This window comes from Podarcis gaigeae (assembly GCF_964106915.1).
Source record: "Podarcis gaigeae genome assembly, chromosome: 17".
Classification (NCBI taxonomy): domain Eukaryota; kingdom Metazoa; phylum Chordata; class Lepidosauria; order Squamata; family Lacertidae; genus Podarcis; species Podarcis gaigeae.
In genome coordinates this window covers 16621437-16642790 of record NC_139694.1, presented here as the reverse complement: position 1 = coordinate 16642790, position 21354 = coordinate 16621437, and the positions used below count along the sequence as shown (strand labels likewise).

Here is a 21354-nt window from a genome sequence, read left to right as displayed (position 1 = left end):
GGGAAAGGTCTCTCACCCATAAGACACTTCATTACTCTACATTGCTGGAAATAGTTTTTCAGATGGTGTGGAGCTACATTTGGATCATGTTTTGACAGATTAGTTTATTATTATTACTGCATCGTCTGCTTTTACATAGGCAATATTCTGTTCCCAAACATTCTGAATCATTACTCATGGTGAGAGGTTTTGGGGTGTTTGGGGCTTTTAGTGTCCATTAGAAAAGGCTGATCAATAAGAGGCTGCTCATGTCTTGTTCACGAATCGCAGTCTAAATGAATGCCATGGAGGAGAAGCACTCTCCGTCCTGGCTGGAGTACTGCTGAGTGAGCAGGCTCTTTCAAGTGGAAGTGCGTACATTTGAGAAATGGGCTTGGCAAAGGCTCTTGTCTTCCTCGGTGGAGGAGGGGGCTTCTAGCTGAATCAGCCTCCACTCTGCACATTGCATGACATATGCTACGACTTTGGTTCATTAATAAGAAAGGAGAGTGAATCAGACTCCGTTCTGAATGGAAACGCCACCAGCAAACATGCGGTAGATGGGTTGGGCTGGAAAGGGGCTTGTTCTCTCAGTTTTAGAACTATGCTGTCTTTCTGGACTGGGTGCTTGTCTGTCAGCCATCTTGCAACGCAGCCTCCATTTTAAGACCAGAGGAAAACTGACTGTCTGCTGGCATCTGTTAGAGTCCTCCACCTCCGCTATTTTTCCTCATTTAAGTGAGAAGACGAAAAGGTTTCTGTGCTTTCCGGGGAAACCGCACCTTTCCAAACAAGATAAATGTTCAATGATTCCTTTCATTTTCCTCTGCTGAGAAATCTGTGTCAAGTGTTAATTTCCTTTCTCCTAGTGGAAAGCATGGCCAGTCAATCCATCTGAAGCCACTATGGCATAAAGGGACTCTACTGGTCCTAGACCTGAGGTCAAACTCCCTCCCCTCCCTCTAAGATTGATTATGCCAATAGAAAATGGCCTAAAACCATCCTCTCTGCGCTTTAGAGATAGCGAATGAGACTCATAAGCCATGGGTAGTGATTTTGTTTTCCCTTTCTCTATTTCCCATTAGGGACTATGCTCTTCTATGTAACAAGAGGAGCACTTCTAGGTCATGGGTTTTGTTTTGTTCTTTCATTCCTGCTGTTGTACAATAAACTTGAAAAGTCCTCCTCCCTCCACACACAAATGGAAAATTAAGCTTGTGTGCTCTTTCTCAAACTATTATTTTCTAAAGTAGTAGCGTAATTATCTGGTTCTCTACTAGTCATCAGAGCAATCAGCTAGTTATGCAAGGTTTTATCTCCCCCCTTTTTATGTTCTAAATCAAATTTTTATCAAAGGTTTTCAAAGTAAAATACGATAACACTTAAACTAATTGCCATGTTTTATTTTTTAATTCAAACCTTCTGCCCACCATGTTTACTTTATTTCAACTGAAAATGTGTCATGGTGTTTATGTGTTTCACTATCAAGAAAGCAGGTACTTCTTAAAGGTTTTATGTTTTATTTTGTTTTTACCTTTTAGCCCTCATCTAGCATTTATGTGTGAAAGCAACATAAACCATAAGGGGAGAGAGGAGCTTGAAAAGACCCTATGCATGGGGAATTTTTTTTGCTTAATATTATTTATTTATTTATTTATTTATTTATTTCCCATCTGACTGGGTTCTCCTAGCCACTCTGGGGGGCTTCCAACAAATTAAAACACAGCAAGTCATCAAACATTAAAAACTTCCCTATACAGGACTACCTTCAGATGTATTCTAAAAGTTAAGTAGTTGTTTATTTCCTTGAAAGTAAAAGTAAAATAATCTCAGGCTCATGGGTTTGAGTCCCCATTGGGTGAAAGATTTGCAGGGGGTTGGATTAGATTACCTTTGTGGACCCTTCCAGCTCTGCAATTCTATGATTCTATTCTATAAAAGTAAATGACATGACTTACTGAAAGGATGTGTTTGATGAGAAAGCTGTGTGTGGACAAACACTGGCTCCCTCGGCCTGAAAAGTGAGATGAGCGCCGCACACCCCATAGTCAAGTTTGACTGGACTTAACTGTCCAGGGGTCCTTTGCCTTTACCTTGCCTTTGGTCCTAGGGTGGGTTAAAAATAATGCCACACTAAATGAAATGACGAAAGCAGCCAAACCCTTCTGAGATAATGGAGGATTAGGTTTGGCCTAGATTTAAAACTTGATTGCAAGATGCTGGTATCTACTGATGACACTGACAGAACTTCTCAAAGTCACAGCAAATGGCAGCGCTTCCAAGTGCCCAAGCCTTGATTAGCTAGGAACCCTTTTGATCTGAATATATTGTAACTCTGCCGTGTTGCTCTTTATAAAAGTCATAACCTTTTGCAACAAAGACAGTTTGTGTAATCAGAAGCAACCATTTATCGGGCAACTGTATATGCCCTAAATTTGATAAAATATGATAAATTCTATTAATTTAGTAATCAAATCCACGTTGAGTGACTCAAAGGAGCTCCTCGAATACAAAGGGCACTGCAAATGTCCATTTTGACTCTGCAGTGCAGAAGGCTATTATCCAAAAGTAATTGGCATTGCTTTGTCATTTCTTGCATTTAAATTTCAAATGAGATAGTACCCTTTCCTCTGGAAAAGTGTGTTTTACATCTATTATGCAGCTACATGAAGAGTTTCATTTTAATGATCCCTCTGTAGTTCTTTTTACATTAGATACAAATGCAACTTTGTGATTCTGTCATCTCCCCTTTTGAGAACTTCCTCAGAGCACTTCAATTTGCTGTCACAAATAGTGACACATTTTAGATTGTGGGACTTACTGAAATAATGAAGTCTGCCTTTGACTTTCCTTCATGCTTCACTCGCAACAAAGTACACTGTACATATGCCATGCTTTTGTCATCTTGCTGACGTCTTTATGCCCCCCCCTCCTTCTTTACCAGAATTACAGCAGTCTCTCTGAAAATGGTCTGTCTTCATCAAGTACTCATCACAGTAAATTGCTCAACTGCTGAGTTACTCTCAGAGAATAAGTGAAATGAGAAAAGAATGGACATGGCACAAAAGTAGTTTGCCCACAAAAATGGGAAGGGAGGACACATGACAACAGCTGATGTCAGTCCCTGTGCTGCTGCTACTGCTATTGTTGCTGCTGTTGTTAGCAAAATTTAAGGTAACATTTTTGGGAGCAGGTGGCACTGTGGTCTAGACCACTGAGCCTCTTGTGCTTGCTGATCAGAAGGTTGGCGGTTTGAATCCCCTCGACGGGGCTGAGCTCCCATTGCTCTGTCCAAGCTCCTGCCAACCTAGCAGTTGGAAAGCATGCCAGTGCAAGTAGATAAATAGGTATCACTGTGGTGGGAAGGTAAACAGTGTTTCCGTGCACTCTGGCTTCTGTCATGGTGTTCCATTGCATCGGAAGTGGTTTAGTCATGTTGGCCACATGACCCGGAAAGCTGTCTGTGGACAAATGCTGGCTCCCTTGGCCTGAAAGCAAGATGAGCGCTGCACCCCATAGTCGCCTTTGAAAGGACAAACTGTCCCGGGTTCCTTTACCTTTACCTTACCTTTAATAAAATTTGTATACCGTCCCATACCCATAGGTCTCAGGGTGATTATTATTAAAAATAATCAAAGCACAAAGTAGCTAGAAACATTCCTCCCATGATGTTGCTCAGATTCAGACCCACTTAACTTCCTTTAGCCCATACCCTGCACCAGAGATAGCCAATGCAGCACCCTCTAGATGCTGCCGAACCACAACTCCCATCGCCATCAGCTGGTGTCAGGGGCTGGACTGAGGAGGAATGGTGAGGACTGCCCCCCTTCTCCTGAACCTTCCTGAAATCAGGAGGACAGTATAGATTTAGAACAGTGGTTTGCAGAAGGTCATAGTTCAGAGGCTGCAGAGAGCAGAAGTTGGGAAGTATCGGAAGAGGAAAAGCAGGAAGAAGAAGAAGCACCAGGGGAGAGACAGCTGACAAACTCAGTGTCCTTGGAAAGCATTCCTGACACACACCCCTCTCCCAGAACCAGGCAGGCACTAAGGGTAGTAGAACAGAGAGCTCAGAGGCAGAAAGCTCAGATTAGCTGACACAGGGGTGACGTAGAATGGAGAGAAGAAGGAGGGTGGGACTTTACTTGGAGCAGCGCTGCTCTTTAGGGAAGACTGCATTCCTTCGTCGCTCTCTGTGAATTACTGAATAAATTACATGGTAAGAACTTTTATCATTTCTTTGCTTCTTGGCTGCCACCATGAGAGGGATCGGGTTCCCCAAAGCCTGACAGTTGTGCTTGATGGGAGCTCAATAGGCTCTCCGGGATTTCAGGCGGGGATCTCTCCCAGCCGTAACTGGAGATGCCCGGGGTTTAAAGTGGGACTTTTTGCCTGCAGACCAAGGGCTTTACTACTAAGCAATGGCCAAAAGTTGCATTCATTTGCATGGAAGAAGAAACTGGATGTCCCTATCTTCGCTGGAGAAATATTGGAGGATATGCAGTTGTCGTGTGTGAGTGTGGTGGATGCAGTCTTTTGGGAAAGAACACTTAAACTATATTATATTAATTAATGGACCAGTTTCATCTAAACTGAATCTTTTTGCCTGCTCAGCCATAGCTACTGTTTTAATTTCGAAGCTCAGTCTCACAGCTGGAAGGGCTACTTACTCCATAACTCTATACTTACTTTTTTATTGCTCATGGTGTCTTTCCTTTGCTTATATCCCAGCATCATCTTAACTATATTTCAGTACACCTCAGCTTTGTTCAAAGACTTAATTATAGGAACTAATTTCACTGTGAGGGAATTTATTGTGCAGGAATAAAATATGATGAAATATTTATCATTGCTGCAGTCAGCAAAATATACAGATAGATAACTGTTAGGGGAACTGTGCCCAGTGTACAATGACAAGAGTTTCTGGATCACTAAATACACTGTTCAAGTACAATAGTAATATGATGTTAAACTCTTCTGTCAAAGATTTATGGGGATAGAAACAAAGCTCTACATCTGCCTTCCCCAAACTGGTGCCCTCCATGTGGGTTGTTTTTTTTTGGACTACAATTCCCATCAGCCCCAGTCAGCATGGCCAATGGGCAGGGATGGTGTGGGTTGGAGTCAAACAGCACCAGGATGGCACCAGGTTAGGAAAGACTGCACTACATGTTACTTATGATTTTTTAAGGCATTGGGATTTCTCCAACTTTAATGAGGTGGTATTTTTAAAACCCTCCATAATACTTCACCTGCTGAGCTTTGGGGAATTTGCATCAAAGAGGAAAGGGGAGTTGTAGTAATGGTCGCCTCCAACCTCTTGCCCCTCCCTTCTCCTGCCTCTGCTCTCCGGCCAGGCAAGGACGCACCAGGGCAGGGTTGGCAGACGTATTACTTTTATCAAACACAACAAATAGGTCTCAGTAGAGCTGCCACCACTCCCTCTTGTCCAGGGGACCCAAAAGCACAACCCAGGGAGAAGGCTGTGACCCGTTATCTTGGCCGTCCCCCTACTCCACAAGCTGTATCCACAGTCTTGCAGGCTGAAGTTCTACGGTAGAGCGTAACCAGGCGTAAGGCTAGGACTTAGCTATTCCCCCCGGAAAGGCACACAACTAAAACAGTTTCATACTAAAAAGATTTATTTTAAAATAACATAAGAAACATGCTAAAATAGCAGGCACTTCTTTTGAGCATTACAGATAAGAAAATAACAAATTGGTATAGTATGACTAAGTCTACATACTCACAACTCTAACACAAAGATAGGACAGTTGAAGTTCTTTAGGACTCTGCTAGTCGAAGACGATTGAAGATCTCCATCTCAAAAGATGAATAGTGGCCTATTAAGCTGGAACAATAGAGCCTGGCATCTTTGCGGTTTGCAGAGTAAAGGCAAAGAGCAAAGAGCAGATAATCCTCTGATCTTTTATTCCCAATTCGCAACCTGCGTCGTAACTTTCAAGCCAATCATAAGACTCAAATTATTTTTGAATGCGCTAATGATCGGCTTGCTGGTCAATCAATTTACCTTTTGACAGCTGGGCCAATTTAGAATTCAACTTTTAATCAAAGGCTTCCTCCCTTCCGTGGAAACTAACCAGCGATACATTCCCAAGCAATTCAAGGACAGATAGCATCACTGGGAGGGGGGATGTTCACACATTCGAACACAGGTGTTAAATCAAGACTTCCTTGGTTCTAATAAACCTTTCAGCTGAGGAGTCAGCTAGTCTGGGGTTTAAAAGATACACAACTCCTTTCCCAGGGTCCTTGTGGCTGATGAAACTCCCACAAGGCCTCACTCTCTTTGCTTGACCAAAGAATAATTTTCTAAATATTACTAACTTTACTACAGGAGTTGTGGGTTTTTAGGGCACTCTGTGATATTTTACAACAAAATAAGGACAATATTCTGTTTCCTGGGATGTGGCTGCATTCCCCTTGGAAACATAGGTAAAAGGTAAAGGACCCCTGGATGGTTAAGTCCAGTCAAAGGTGACTATGGGGTTGCGGCACTTGTCTCACTTTCAGGCTAAGGGAACCAGTGTTTGCCCACAACCAGCTTTCTGGGTCATGTAGCCAGCATGACTAAACCACTTCCGGTGCAATGGAACACCGTGATGGAAACCAAAGCGCACAGAAATGCCGTCTTCCTCCTCACCACAGCGGTATCTATTTATCTACTTGCACTGTTGTGCTTTCGAACTGCTAAGTAGGCAGGAGCTGGGACAGAGTGACAGGAGCTCACCCCATCCTGCAGATTCGAACCGCCTACCTTCTGATCAGCAAGCCCAAGAGGCTCAGTGGTTTAGACCACAGTGCCACCCGCATTCCAGTCTTGGAAATATACATAAAGCGGAAAGAGAAAGGTGGAAGAGCAGCAATCTTTCCCACTTCCTCTTTTTGAGTGATGGCCAGCTCAATTTTGTTCAGAGTAAACCCACTGAAATTAAGACCCATTCATTTCAGTTCGCCAACCCTGAGTAAAACTCGATTGAATAGCACTCCGCTGTGTGTTTTTCAAGGTTCATATTAATTATAGCAGAACTGACTCTTACCCCCAATCACTTTGAAAAGTGAATTGTGTGCACATGCTTACTCTTCCTTTGTCATGGGGTAGGGTGGGGGTGATCCACTGGGGGGGGGGGGAGAGCATGACTGGAGGAGATTGTGCTCACAGCTCTCGCTCCGAAATCCAAAAGTGCTCATGGAACTGAAAACGTTGCTGGCCCCTGATGTGGAGGGTCACTGGTACCAGGGCCAGATTAAGGTTCAATGAGACCCTAAGCTACTGAAGGCAATGTCCAGCTGTCCTTAGTCAACAACAAATTGTCACTGTTTTCATTTTCACATAACAATATATGTCTTTTATCAAAGTAATGGTTGAACTGAAATACAATTAAGAAGAAGTATATTAATAGTGAAATACAATTAAGAAGAAGTGTATTTTGGGGGGTCCCCAAGAGAGTGGGGCCCTAAGCTATAGCTTGTTTAGCTTATACATAAATCCGGCACTGACTGGTACCCTATCCCTCCTGTAATTTACTTTCCACATCAGCATCAACTGCGGCTCAAAGGTAACATAAGAATGAGCCCTTAAAAGGGACAAAAAGGAGGCTTGCATGTACTAGCAGTAATCTGTCCATGAATGTTAAAAAGGAATCTCATGACAGACACAACAATGAAAGGCCGATGGTCTTTGACGACTCTCTTCGAATTTTGATAGAACTGTTCTGTGGTGCAGCTATCCCTAATTAAAAATCAGCACTCAAAACACTTCGTATCAGAAAGGTTACTGTTTAGGATAATCCAGAAACTGCTAATAATTCAATAAAAGCTTCTCTGTAAGGGAACTAAAACTCCAGGAGATAGGATCTTTAATTATCGTCTCCTCTGAAATACCCTCTTCAAGTTCTCATTCTTTAGATATCAGTATTTATGAATCAAATGATTCTTTTGGTTTTATCACAGGAAGAGAAAATCTATCTATTACCCTCTGTGGTGACCCAGAGCTTTGTTGGGTAAAAATGGAACCCCTCTGCCTCAGCATGAGGGAAAAGTCTTAGTTAATGTTTTATTCTAATCTTCATGATGTTCTTTCAGAGTTTTGCTTACTGTGGTCTGTATTATCTGCTCTGCCTGTTGCTTTCTCTCCTCCACTTTTTAAAGCCCTGATAAGTTTTAATTTTGGGGGGTTGTGGGGGATAAAGCAAAGTGTTGTGCATGGAATAAATCAAGACCAGCTGACTAAAGAGGAACCCCATCTAACGCATCTTTACTCATTCGTATGTCCTGTTGCGTGCCATAGTACTGACTCCCTCATAAGTGTGTTTAGGATGGCAGCCTGAGTTTCTCATGGATGAGTTTCTTTGCTTTATATAGTAATTTATTTATTTAGGACATTTATATACTGGTCTTCATAATATTTATCCCAGGGAAGTTTACAATACAATATGAACCAAAATAATAGTAAAATCTGCAATAGACCAATTAAAGAAAATAAGCAATTAAATAATGCACAAAACAGCAAAGCAAAATTTACAGTGTGAGACCACAAGATGCACCCCCAAAATATTAACCTGATAATTTGTGACCAACTTGCTAGCTAGATTTGGAGGGCTTTCCCCTTGCTCTTTAGAAAGAAACAGAGCAAGCAAGCAATTTTATATTTGATTTCATGTGTTCCGAGCTATCTGCATCAGCAACATGGCTGAATCTCACCTGAAGTCAACAACTCATTTCTTCCATTATTCTTCCTATCAATAGTTGCCCTGCCTTATTTGTCCATTGTTTCCCCCTTCACAACCTGGACCTCCATGCTAACTTCTTTCCACTCCATAATTTGATTTCATCCCCATTTTTTCCTCCTCCTCCCCCCTCAAGTCTTTAACACTGAAATGAGGCCGAGCAACAGTGAGGGCTACTGGTTGAAGCATCAAGAGCAGCCTAGGCACTTGCCTTGGTTGGTTGTGATGCCTACGAGGAGTGAGTGAGTAGCTGCTCCTGCTGCTCAAGCTAGCTTCAGCCTGACCCTACTGCTAATGTTAGCAGATGTTGATAATGCACATTGAGCTAAGACATCCCTTCACCATCTCCACCCAGTGGTATGCACATAGAACGGGAGATTTTGCTGCACATCAAACCATGCTGACATGTACAATGGCATGCTGCCCTTTCAGCCAGTAATGTGTGCTTGGCTGTTACTGTGACTGGAAAGCTGTTTGGCATCACTCATTTGTCGGAACAGGGAAATGTGTGTGCTTTGTGGCAAGTTTGAACTATTTGTGAGCTCTCATTCTGAGGCCTGCATATGTTCAATTAAGCACATAATCCTTGTGGAAATGCTGTGCCAGTGGAAGTTTTCAGGAACAAAACACAAAGTCTGATCCTGTTACATTTTTAATCTATTTGGGTTGCTGTGTTTGGTCTGGGATAGAGTGATGCACAATCTTTGAACTTGCTGGAATGCAGATGCAGCAGAGGTCCTAGCAACTGCGTTCATAATTGGCTTCCCACAAGTTTTATTTATTTATTTTTTATTCTAAGCCATGACATTTCTAATTAGACGCAGGTGGAACAAAGAGTAAAAGCTTTCCAAATTAATCACAGCATTATGATTTTGAGTGGTCTGGATGAATCCGAAGCCGGAATTAAGATTGCCGGAAGAAATATCAACAACCTCAGATATGCAGATGACACAACATTGATGGCAGAAAGTGAGGAGGAATTAAAGAACCTTTTATTGAGGGTGAAAGAGGAGAGTGCAAAATATGGTCTGAAGCTCAACATCAAAAAAACGAAGATCATGGCCACTGGTCCCATCACCTCCTGGCAAATAGAAGGAGAAGAAATGGTGGCAGTGAGAGATTTTACTTTCTTGGGCTCCGTGATCACTGCAGATGGTGACAGCAGTTACGAAATTAAGAGACGCCTGCTTCTTGGGAGGAAAGCAATGACAAACCTAGACAGCATCTTAAAAAGTAGAGACATCACCTTGCCAACAAAGGTCCGTATAGTAAAAGCTATGGTTTTCCCAGTAGTGATGTATGGAAGTGAGAGCTGGACCATAAAGAAGGCAGATCGCCGAAGAATTGATGCTTTTGAATTATGGTGCTGGAGGAGACTCTTGAGAGTCCCATGGACTGCAAGAAGAACAAACCGATCCATTCTTAAGGAAATCAGCCCTGAGTGCTCACTGGAAGGACAGATCCTGAAGCTGAGGCTCCAATACTTTGGCCACCTCATGAGAAGAGAAGACTCCCTGGAAAAGACCCTGATGTTGGGGAAGAGGGAGGGCACAAGGAGAAGGGGACGACAGAGGATGAGATGGTTGGATAGTGTTCTCGAAGCTACAAACATGAGTCTGACCAAACTGCGGGAGGCAGTGGAAGACAGAAGTGCCTGGCGTGCTCTGGTCCATGGGGTCACGAAGAGTCGGACACGACTAAACGACTAAACAACAACAAAGCTATTAAGGAAGAAAAATAACACTTAACATTTACCCCTTTAAAGTGGTTGTGTTCTCCCTCCTCCCTTCTTGGCCAACAAATTTAGACAATAAGCAGAGAATCAGCCTACCAAGTATACTTTCTCCTTATCTCTTTACCATTTATAACAGAAATTTAAACAATGGAGAACTGCTCTGCTCTTTTACTATAATTTGCTGCCACTCATTCTGTGAATTACATTGTTACAAATCCATTCTTACATTGTGTGAACAATTTTGCTTCTTGTTTTCTTTCATGCGTTTCGAAAATTAACTCGACTGCACACACAAAAAGCCTCAGCTTCTAGGGTAGATGGACATGTTTGCTTGACGTATTTCTTTTCCCCTTGGGCAGATCCACACCATACATTTAAAGCACATCCATGGCACATTTAAAGGAATCCTGGAAACTGTAGTTAGTAAAGTGTGAGAGGCAAATGGGAGCATTTCCATTAGCATACAAGATTATGATACAAAAAAGTATCCCTGTGCAGTAGCAAAAGTGTGCTGTTGGAAATATCCGCCTTTGAATTTGCTTTTCATAATGTGGTAGAGTATGACACATCACCCTGACATGTTGTTGTTTTTCCCCTTATACATGTGCTTGGGACTTCCTATGTTCAAGATTAAAATGTGTATCAATCGCTCAGTTTTAGCCTGGTCTCCCAAAAGGAATGATCACTCCAATGCTTAAGAAAGGTTGCTTGATATTTCAACATACCAGTGCTATTTTTCTAGAAAAAGAGGTGCCGGAACTCACTATGAACACTTGTTCTCTTATAATGGCAATAGCACCAACCTGAGAGGTGCTGGTACTGAGTTCTGGCAAGTTCCGGCTGAAAAAATACTGCAAAAATGGCCTGCAAATAACAAAACCTTATGCTTACTACTGGTGGGATAATTTGTAATGGTGAGAGAAGATTCAAGACTACAAAGCAATTTGAGAACTGTTGGTAGATTAACATAAAATAACATAAAATAAGCTGTCAGTAGCCAGGGATCTCATTTAAAATACAACAACTACTACTACAACAACAACAACAACAAACAATATTATTATTTATTTCCCCACTATGGGTGGCTTCCAACACATGTCAAAAGATAATAAAACATCAAACACTAAAAACCTCCCGATACAGGGCTGCCACCCTTCAGATGTTTTCTCAAAGTTGTATAGTTATTTCTCTCATGGACATCTGATGGGAGGGAATTCCACAAAGAGGGAAATTTGAGATGAAAACATTCTAATTTGATTTGACTGAAAACAAACCAGAATATGACATCGTTTATTGCTTTCAGATGAGCCAGCAGTATTGTTTTTCTGAGGGTACCCACTGAAATCAATAGACTTGAGTCACTGATTTCAGAGGTTATACTCAGAGGATAACTTAGTCAGATATCACCGATTGTTATTTATAGTGTATTTCATGTTCCATATGGAAAGGTGATGCACACACATACATCTGAACGCAGATAACCTAAGTGGACACCAAATAACCTAGAAGCAGACAGTATCTAGAGATGACAATTCAGTGAATGTAACAGCTTTCCAGACAAGGGTGTTCTTACTCAGCCCAGGTTTCAGGTATTGTGTGATTATAGCTCTAGAACATATATATCTCTGGTTATTATTCAGCACAATAAAACACATGCAGTGAATCTTTTTAATATCCACTGCATCTCTTTCACTTTAGTTTTGAATTTTGGGCATTTGAACATTGGGGTGCTCCTCTAGTTAGGGAGAGGACGACATTTTTAAAAAGCTTGAGCTAGGACTCTGTGGAGGTAATCTGTGACATTTTATAACTATGCACATAGCAGTAATACATTCACTTAAATTTGGTATAGGCAATATTGATTTTTCAAGAGTGTACTTTCTCCATACCACGCGTCGGTTTCATGTGGGAGTGGAGCTGAATGCAGATTTTTTTTGCCCGCAATGCTAGGTTAGCCTTTGTCAACAATAAGCCCTTTTAGATACAAAACAAACATGAAAAGCGGCCTTCAATTGGTGGAGTGGTTTTTCCCCTAATTGGCTTTCCTGTAGTTAATAGGTATATGACAAAAGCATTCGGATTAATACGGCCCACCAGCTTTATTTATACAAGCTCATGTGTTTCCCCAGCGGAATACATTTTTTACGGAATATCTGGGGAATTATTTAATAGTCAACTGTTATTGCATGCCTAAAGATATTTCTGAAATAGAACCGAAATTACCTCTACCTATTGTATGCTTCCAAATTATGTGTAATAAGTGCCAGCATGCCAGCAATTTTCATGGGGTTATAATTATTTTAATGTAAAATTGGAACAAGTTGAACGCAGAGGCTGTAAGGAGAGAGTGCACCTTGTAACTTGACGTACTTCCATTTCAATAGGGCCTAACACTTAACGAAAGCAAAGATGCAAACATGGTGGCATGGAAATAGGTCCACAGAAGGGAAGATATCCATAAAACAGCCTTCCCCAGCCTGGTGTCTTCCAGATACTGTGGTACCTTGGGTTAAGTACTTAATTTGTTCCGGAGGTCCGTTCGTAACCTGAAACTGTTCTTAACCTGAAGCACCACTTTAGCTAATGGGGCCTCCTGTTGCTGCCACACTGCCGGAGCCCGATTTCTGTTCTTATCCTGAAGCAAAGTTCTTAACCTGAAGCACTATTTTTGGGTTAGCGGAGTGTGTAACCTGAAGCGTATGTAACCTGAAGCGTATGTAACCCGAGGTACCACTGTACTTTGAATTACAATTCACTTAATCCTCCATGGTTGGCATGGACTTGAGGTCTAATCAGTGGCATCATGTGGGGAGGGCCAGAGGGACGGTGGCCCCAAGTGCATGGGGGGCATCTTGCTGCACCCCAGCCCAACCATGACCCTTGGCAGGCACAACAGGCAGGCGCCCAAAGAGGGCAGTTATGCTGCCCTGCTAGTCTTGCGCTACTTCGCAAGACTGCATGAGAAGGGCTGCATGAGAAGGATGCAACAGACATGGGTCCTGAACAGAAAGGACATAATATTAATCATCATAATGTAATTAATTAATTAATTAATTAACAACATGAGTTATCTTTTATATTCCAAAGTAACTGGACTGAGAAAACAACAAGCCGGAGTGAATACTTATGTTGTTGTTGTTTAGTCGTTTAGTCGTGTCCAACTCTTCGTGGCCCCATGGACCAGAGCACGCCAGGCACTCCTGTCTTCCACTGCCTCCTGCAGTTTAGTCAAACTCATGCTGGTAGCTTCGAGAACACTGTCCAACCATCTCATCCTCTGTTGTCCCCTTCTCCTTGTGCCCTCCATCTTTCCCAACATCAGGGTCTTTTCCAGGGTGGCCAAAGTATTGGAGCCTCAGCTTCAGGATCTTTCCTTCCAGTGAGCACTCAGGGCTGATTTCATTCAGAATGGAGAGGTTTGATCTTCTTGCAGTCCATTGGGCTCTCAAAAGTCTCCTCCAGCACCATAATTCAAAAGCATCAATTCTTCAGCAGTCAGCCTTCTTTATGGTCCAGCTCTCACCTCCATACATCACTACTGGGAAAACCATAGCTTTAACTATATGGACCTTTGTTGGCAAGGTGATGTCTCTGCTTTTTAAGATGCTGTCTAGGTTTGTCATTGCTTATATATTGGCCAAAAAAGGGGGGAAGGACATTGGTACCCTCCAGTTAGCATGCCTGAGAACATGTGGATTGCGCAAAATAACTGTTGCTTTTCAAGAAGGCGAGAAAGCTTTACTCATTTTATGCAAAGCACCCTAACATCCTAATACATTGTTGACAGCAGGTACTTGATGTACAATTGAGAACATTCTAAAATAGTGGTTGGTAACAAAAATATTTAATGTGGGTTAAAATTGTTTCCATAAATTGTGTACCTTTGCTTTGTGGTGTTGCCATGGTGAAACACGCCACATAATTGCCATATTATTCATTTCCTGGTTAAGTTTGAATGCACTGTATTCTTTGTAATCTTTGTTTTGCTGAAAGCAAAACATTAGGCTTCATATTGTTCCTGTGACTTTTAACTTTAGTCAATAGAACAGAGCTAATTTTAAGGATTAATTTACCACACATACAAGTATCTTTGAATTCTGTCAGAACAAAATTGCCTCCGTTCACACATTATGAAGTGTAGGAATGAACGATGTCTGGTTTTCAACATCTTGATATATCACCAGCTAAACAATATACCAATATATCACAATCTCTGAAACTGAGGATGGAATTATAGAGGAATTCAAATCTGCTATTAGTGAGTTACTTCTTAACTCTGTCTTTGATAGGAAAACTGTTGACTCACAGCACATTGGTGTCTGCAAGTAATTTCTATTGTCCGTTGCCCCGGTAATATATTTATATATCATCATTGTTCATAGGTTCTTATGTGGCTCTTTGATTGATTGACTCTGTGCCAGTATGCATTTCCGTAGTTTTCTTTGTTACCATGTCAGCACAATGGAAACAGGAATCAACACTTAAATCAATGTGAAATTGTCATTGATAATAGCTTATCACTACTATCGGTAATGAGATCCTGCAAAATGAAGGAAGAAGGAAACCCCAGCTGTGTGTTTCTTCCACACAAGAATCTTCCTAAGATCCCTTCTATCTACCTGAAATGCCAGATAGAAACCTGGCCCATTTGGAAAAGTGCTCCTCAGGGGTATAAGTCGGCTTGGGAGAAAGACACCTAGGGAGACTGACCTTTGGAGAAAAAGGAAATTGATAGGAGTTGGCTGAGGTTAGGATGTGGTTCTAGCAGCTCCAACTCGAAAACTCCAGTGCTGGCTATCAGATCTTCTGCCTATGCTAAACCTGAGCCAGTCAAGTCCAATCAAAGGTGACTTTGGGGTTGCTGTTCTCCTCACTTTCAGGCCAAGGAAGCCGGCTTTTGTCCACAGACAACTTTCCAGGTCATGTGGCCAGCATGACTAAACCGCTTCTGGCACAATGGAACACCGTGACGAAAACCAGAGTGCAGGGAAATGCTGTTTACCTTCCCAACACGGTGGTACCTATTTATCTACTTGCACTGGTGTGCTTTCTAACTGCTAGGTTGGCAGGAGCTGGGACAGAGCAACAGGAGCTCACTCCAGTGCATGGATTCAAACTGCTGACGTTCTGATCAGCAAGCCCAAGAGGCTCAGTGGTTTAGACCACAGCACCTCCTGAGTCCTTAAATCTGATCATGGACTGCTCTGACTTTACTTCTCACCTGACCCTACTTTTTTTGACTGTGACCTTGGATCAGTCATGGATTCTGCTTTGGTTGCTCTCAGCATTCATACTGGAAAGTCCCTTGTTTACTCAGGAGTCCAGTGGGAACAGGGTTTTTTTTGTGGGGGGGGGGAGGGTAGAACAGATTTTGGCATAGTAACCTATATACTCTTTGGCTTCCCACACTTCCTCTTACCAAAGATTTACCTGTTTTTGAAAGAACTATTCTGCTCTCCTGATATGATTTTATCAGTCTTGCAAATGAGAACAGCAGGAGCACGTTCACCCACCCCATGCTCCAGTGATGCACCTTCTTTGAAGACAAGTCTGTTCCAGAAGGTCAGGGCTTTGCCGGTCCTCTTAAATGAATGAACTGTGCATATTGTGTAGAATGCTTTTTCAAAGTGCACATATCAGCTGCAGACATTGCTCCTAATCAGAAGCCTGTTAGGCTGTCAGTTCATTTGAGCAGCCAGCATGAGGGGGAGAGGAATCCAGCAAGTGAGAAGCTCTATTTTGTGATAAAATAAGAGAGGACTCTCATCCTGTTTCGTCCAGGGCTCTGTAGGACATTGGTTTCTCCTCACCCTGGTTCTCTTTCTCCTCGTCTCCTTTGCACCACAAAATGCCATCTGTGCGAACGAGGGGGGTTGAGACCTAGCTCCCTGCTAGGTGTGGCAGCTGCACAGAGAAATAACACAGCAGTTTTCTTTCTTTTTTAAAAAAAAAGTTGTGGTGCCAGCACTTCTCAGGCAGTTTTGACTTCAGTTGGAAAAGGCTCTGTTTCTCCTCTAATGTGGTTGACACCCTCCCCTGTGCTTTTTTATTTTATTTTTTAAAAAAATATCAGGGCAGCTGAGCCACTTTGAACTTCCCTTTTGGAGGAAACATGAAGCAGACTGATTAAAATGTGGCACAGAGGCCAAGCTAGCTGCTACTCTAGCAAAGTGGAACAGCATGGGGTGTCTGTGGCATGAAAAGGGGAGAATCTCTGAAAAGAAGAGAGGGCATACATTTGCTTGACAGATTGAGAATGAAGTAGTTTTGAAATGCTCAAAATGCAATTATTGTATGCCTGCCAGCATCTAAAAGTTGGACGGTCAGAACCTTTTCGTTCCGCCCTCTGGGTCTACCACAAAGGCCCTGCCCACACTGCCTCCAAGACACTGCTGCCATATTTATATCCCTCTTGCTTCTTCAGTACTGACAGCCTTCACTTTTGGATTTAGCAGGAAATCAAGGAATGGATGCTGCTGTGATGGCTGCCCATATGAGGTGATGCAGAGAGAGAGAGAGAGAGAGAGAGAGAGAGAGAGAGAGAGAGAAGAGCTGAAAAGCAATGACTGAACATCTTGAACATCTGGCAATGACTCTCCAGTTTTTCTAATGGTTCCCTTTGTTGAGATCTATTAACTGGAAATGGCAGAGTTCAAACGTGGGACCTTCTAAATGCAAGGCATGGCTTCTGCAACTGTTCATTGAACGTCCAGCAGTTTCTTGACTCAAAAGTGGGAGACCTGGTAATGATGTGGAACAGAACTCTTTTCAAATCCTTAATAAAGATCGCAGTTAGGAGCTTATAGTTGCAAGTGAAGGAGCGTCTCCACCCCCATCATTCAGCCTGAGGTCCAGGTCTGAGGGCCTTCTGGCGGTTCCCTCATTGTGAGATGTGAGGGTACAGGGAACCAGACAGAGGGCCTTCTCGGTAGTGGCGCCCGCCCTATGGAACGCCCTCCCATCAGATGTCAAGGAAATAACTACCTGACTTTTAGAAGACATCTGAAGGCAGCCCTGCTTAGATAATTTTTTAATGTCTGATGTTTTATTGTATTTTCAATATTTTGTTGGAAGCTGCCCAGAGTGGCTGGGTAAACCCAGCCAGATGTGCGGGGTATGTATATATGTATGTATGTATGTATGTATAAATAAATAAATAAATAAATAGTTGTTGTTGTTGACTATGAAGTATCTACATAAGCCCTACTCCTGAGAATCCTTAAGATGTCCCATCTCTTCTTCTAAAATTGCAAGGGACACATCACAAATCCCCTCAAATCTGCTTATGTTTGTGATTCCCATTCAGTTTTGGGGGGAGTGATACTGGCTAGGCTGTCATTGAGGTGCTCAAAAACATTCTAATTTCTTCACAGGGTAAAGGCATCACCATCAGAATATTGACAGTGCAGCATCTTTGAGTGAGTTCTGGAAGAGTGAAAAAACCCTCCAAGGGCTCAAAGACTTGCATACGCTACATCCTAACTCAATAAATTTGGTGACATTTTCGTTTGTGGGTTGCTTCATACCTGGAATGGAGGGGGTTGAGCGGAAAGAAAGTTGACAGAAGAAAACACTTTGTCTTTTCTTCAAATAGCTGTGCACAAGTTCATATGGCTGGTGGCATGTTTCTGTTGAGCCCCGCTTTGACTCATTTTATTCTGATCTTGAGACTTACCTTTCAGTCATTATATAGTCAACATTTTGAAACTGAAATGGACTTCCTCCAATGTTATTTTTCTCGTCTGCAGCCTGTGAAGCTGGTGCCCAGAGCTATGTTTGCTTCTTTACTCTATTGCAGCTCTGTCAGGGAGGGCTGAGACTTCAGGCTGGGAAAGGTAAGAGAGTTCAAAGAATTGCCTTTCCCGGTTTTCTTAAAAGATAGCAGCTTGCGTTTCTGATTAGATGTGGGCAGCATGAGAACATACCCTATGACTGCAAATCTGTCTGTGCATGGTCTGCTAAAAACGAAATATACAAATCTGAACATGTGAAGGTCAAAAGTGGGAGTGGGGATGTTGGGGAAGGGGTGCATGACCACTCCCCCCCCCAAGAGTTCTTTTAATGTGAGTGGGTCTTACATCTGAATATGGCTAAAAATGTCCACTTCGGAAAGGGATTCGAGCACAGATTGACTTTCAGGAATTTGTTATTGGGTTGCACATGTCTAATCTAATTTGACATGTTGTCCATCCAATTTAAGGAGCTCCACAGACCATGGATATGCAAGCAACTCACAGATCTTTGTTTCACACATACAATATAACATTGAAAGGGGGAATTTGCACACCTCCAATGTGTTGAGCTGTACCTACCACTTGTGCTCACATATCTCATCACGAATGAGATGTTTGTTTCTCTCACTTTGGCTGTTGTATGAGAAGCAGCAGAAGAAAAAATATAAGTCACACGTGTGCTGAGGAACAAAGTATTACAAAGTAACTGCAACAAATACTCTGAAACACACTTGGGTTTTTGTCATTTGATCTTGAAACTCATCTTTCCGCAAAGCAGGTCTTGAACAGTTCTCTGAAGATTGGCCCCCCTTTTAATGAATTATCTTTGTTGTCCTGCCCACTGAATGTGGAACTTTCTAAACTCTATATGCACTCTTTGCCACTGAGTGCGTGCCAAACAAATGTAAAGATGCATAAAGTCATACTATGGTTCTCAAACGGAATCCATTCTGGAAGTCCGTTTGACTTCTGAAAACATCCGACAACCAAGTCATGGCTTATGATTGGCTGCAGGAGCTTCATGCACTCAATTGGAAACCACGGAAGCCACGTCAGAAGTTCGGCTTCCAAAAAACATCTGCAAACCGGAACACTCACTTCCAGGTTTGCAGTACTTGGGAACCAAAACATTTAAGTCTCAAGGCGTTCGGGATCCAATGTACAACTGTACTTAAAGAACAGGAGTATTTTTCTTAATGAGAAACTCATTGCTTCTTTGTTTCTTTGGCAGAATTCCTGAAAAGTTTCATTTTGTAAATCATAGATTGAAAATATTCCACAGCAAAGGATTTGAAAACTCTACAGAAAATTTCCTACACAGAGGAGGGTGCCTTTATTTGTGGCTAAAGATGCTAAAGGAACTGGTTTTTTGCTGACAAATTGTGTTCTGTCCACCCCAATACCCATCCCCTATTAGATCATACATCTAAGCCCCAAAAAGATTGCCATGAAACTCTTATGAATCTCATGTATGGCCATTGCAAGGTCACTATATGTGAGAGGCATCTGTGCTGGTTTTATGACAAAACTGCATTGCTGCCAACTTTATTGTACCCACGCAGGAGGCTACCGTAAATGAAATTTGCTGAAACCTCTGGCCTTTTCTTCTTTTCTTTAAAAACATAAACGATAAGAATGTACTCATGGGGTAGAAAAGTTGGTTGCAAAAATGTACTACATTTGACAGAACACACTTAAACTAACATACTCCCTTAGTGCTGTTTTGGAGACTGCTGGGCTGTGCCATGTTTCCCACACAGTGCCACCAGTAGAGGGAGGCCACTTGCTTCTCTGCAATGCCAGGCTACTGATCTGCTGCCCACACGCTTACCCTGCTGCCTTAGGTCAGCACCCAGCACCAGGTTCAATGTCTTGTAGATATTCTTCTTAAGTTCTTGCTAAGTCCCTCACCCAGAAAACATGAGATTCCAAACATACATTTATTATTCTTAATTAAATTGCTATACTGGCCTTTATCCGAGGATCACAGGGCAGTTTACAATATAAAAGCGCAAAGATACATATCATAGTAAGAAACAAAAAGAATACCCCCTCCCCAAGACCATGGATTGTTTCATTAGCCAAAGGCCTGGGAGGAGAGGAATGCTTTTACCTGGTGCCTAAAGTTGTGCAACGAAGGCGCCAAGCGAGCCTCTCTGGGGAGAGCATTCGACAAGTGGGATCATCTTTAGAATGGTCCTGGTTGCGGGCAGGCCCCCAGCCCAGTTCCTCCCCCCACCCTGGCATGGGCGGACTGTCATGCCAGGGTGGCATCACAATCACCCCAGACCTGTTGGCCAATCAGTTTTGAGTGGGGGGGTTGTGAAGAGTTTAAAAGCAGCAGCGCAATGTGGCTATGCGCCTGCTTCGCGCTGCCTTATTGACTACCTGTAAAGTGGGCGGGAGTCCGATATAGTCTACACCAATGCCTAAGCCAATACCACTCACATTTCTGTAATTCAATAAAGTTGTGGCCTAAAATTTTGCCAATAACCTTAAACTAAATATTCTGTGTCCATGTGAATTTATTTTAACAAAGTGCTGGTCTGGGGGCCTTGACACGCAATTAGGGATCCAACACAGAAAGGCCTGTTCTCGTGTCGCCACCCTCCGGACCTCTCATGGAGGAGGCACATGAAGCCCTCAGGTGATGATTCCAGGATCTGGGCCAGTTCATATGTGGAGAGGCTTTATCACGTCTTAAAGTTCGCACTCAGACTATGATTTCAATAACACCCACAGTGAGGGGTTTTTTTCAAAAGGAGACTGTAGTATGAGTGGAGAAGGAGCACTGGAACAATGCTTCCAATGAAATTTGAAGAAAATATATGCAAAGGGACTTGACAGGAAGTCAAAGTTGAAGAAAAGATTTTGGAAGATAAAAGGGGGAAAAATATTTACTTTCATTATTATCATTTTGGGTGTGGGTGTGGGTGTGTGGGTGTCTGCACATATGTATGCTTTTGTATGCAATGTTTAGGAGGAAATAAGACGTTAAATTACAAATAACAAACTAAATATTCATGTATGTAATTTTTATTTCTTAATTATATTTAGTGGTAGTATGGCTGTATTGTTTTTTGTAACATAAAATCATTCAATAAAAATTATTTTGGGAGAGGGGAGAAATTGGAAGAAAGAAAACCCTTTCCTACTCCCT

At 42.3% G+C, this 21354-nt stretch overlaps 1 protein-coding gene across 5 annotated transcripts in view; it reads left to right on the top strand.

Moving 5' to 3' along the window:
* The window catches only part of LINGO2 (leucine rich repeat and Ig domain containing 2), a 536253-nt gene that overhangs the window by 210352 nt on the left and 304547 nt on the right, over positions 1 to 21354 (top strand). For 2 of the 5 annotated variants that reach the window (XM_083719062.1, XM_083719061.1), the window contains exon 3: positions 18210 to 18296. The exons of the other annotated variants lie outside the window; for them this stretch is intronic. The gene's annotated coding sequence lies outside the window, so the exon portion shown is untranslated. The remainder of the gene's footprint in view (positions 1 to 18209; positions 18297 to 21354) is intronic. 5 annotated transcript variants of the gene reach the window in all.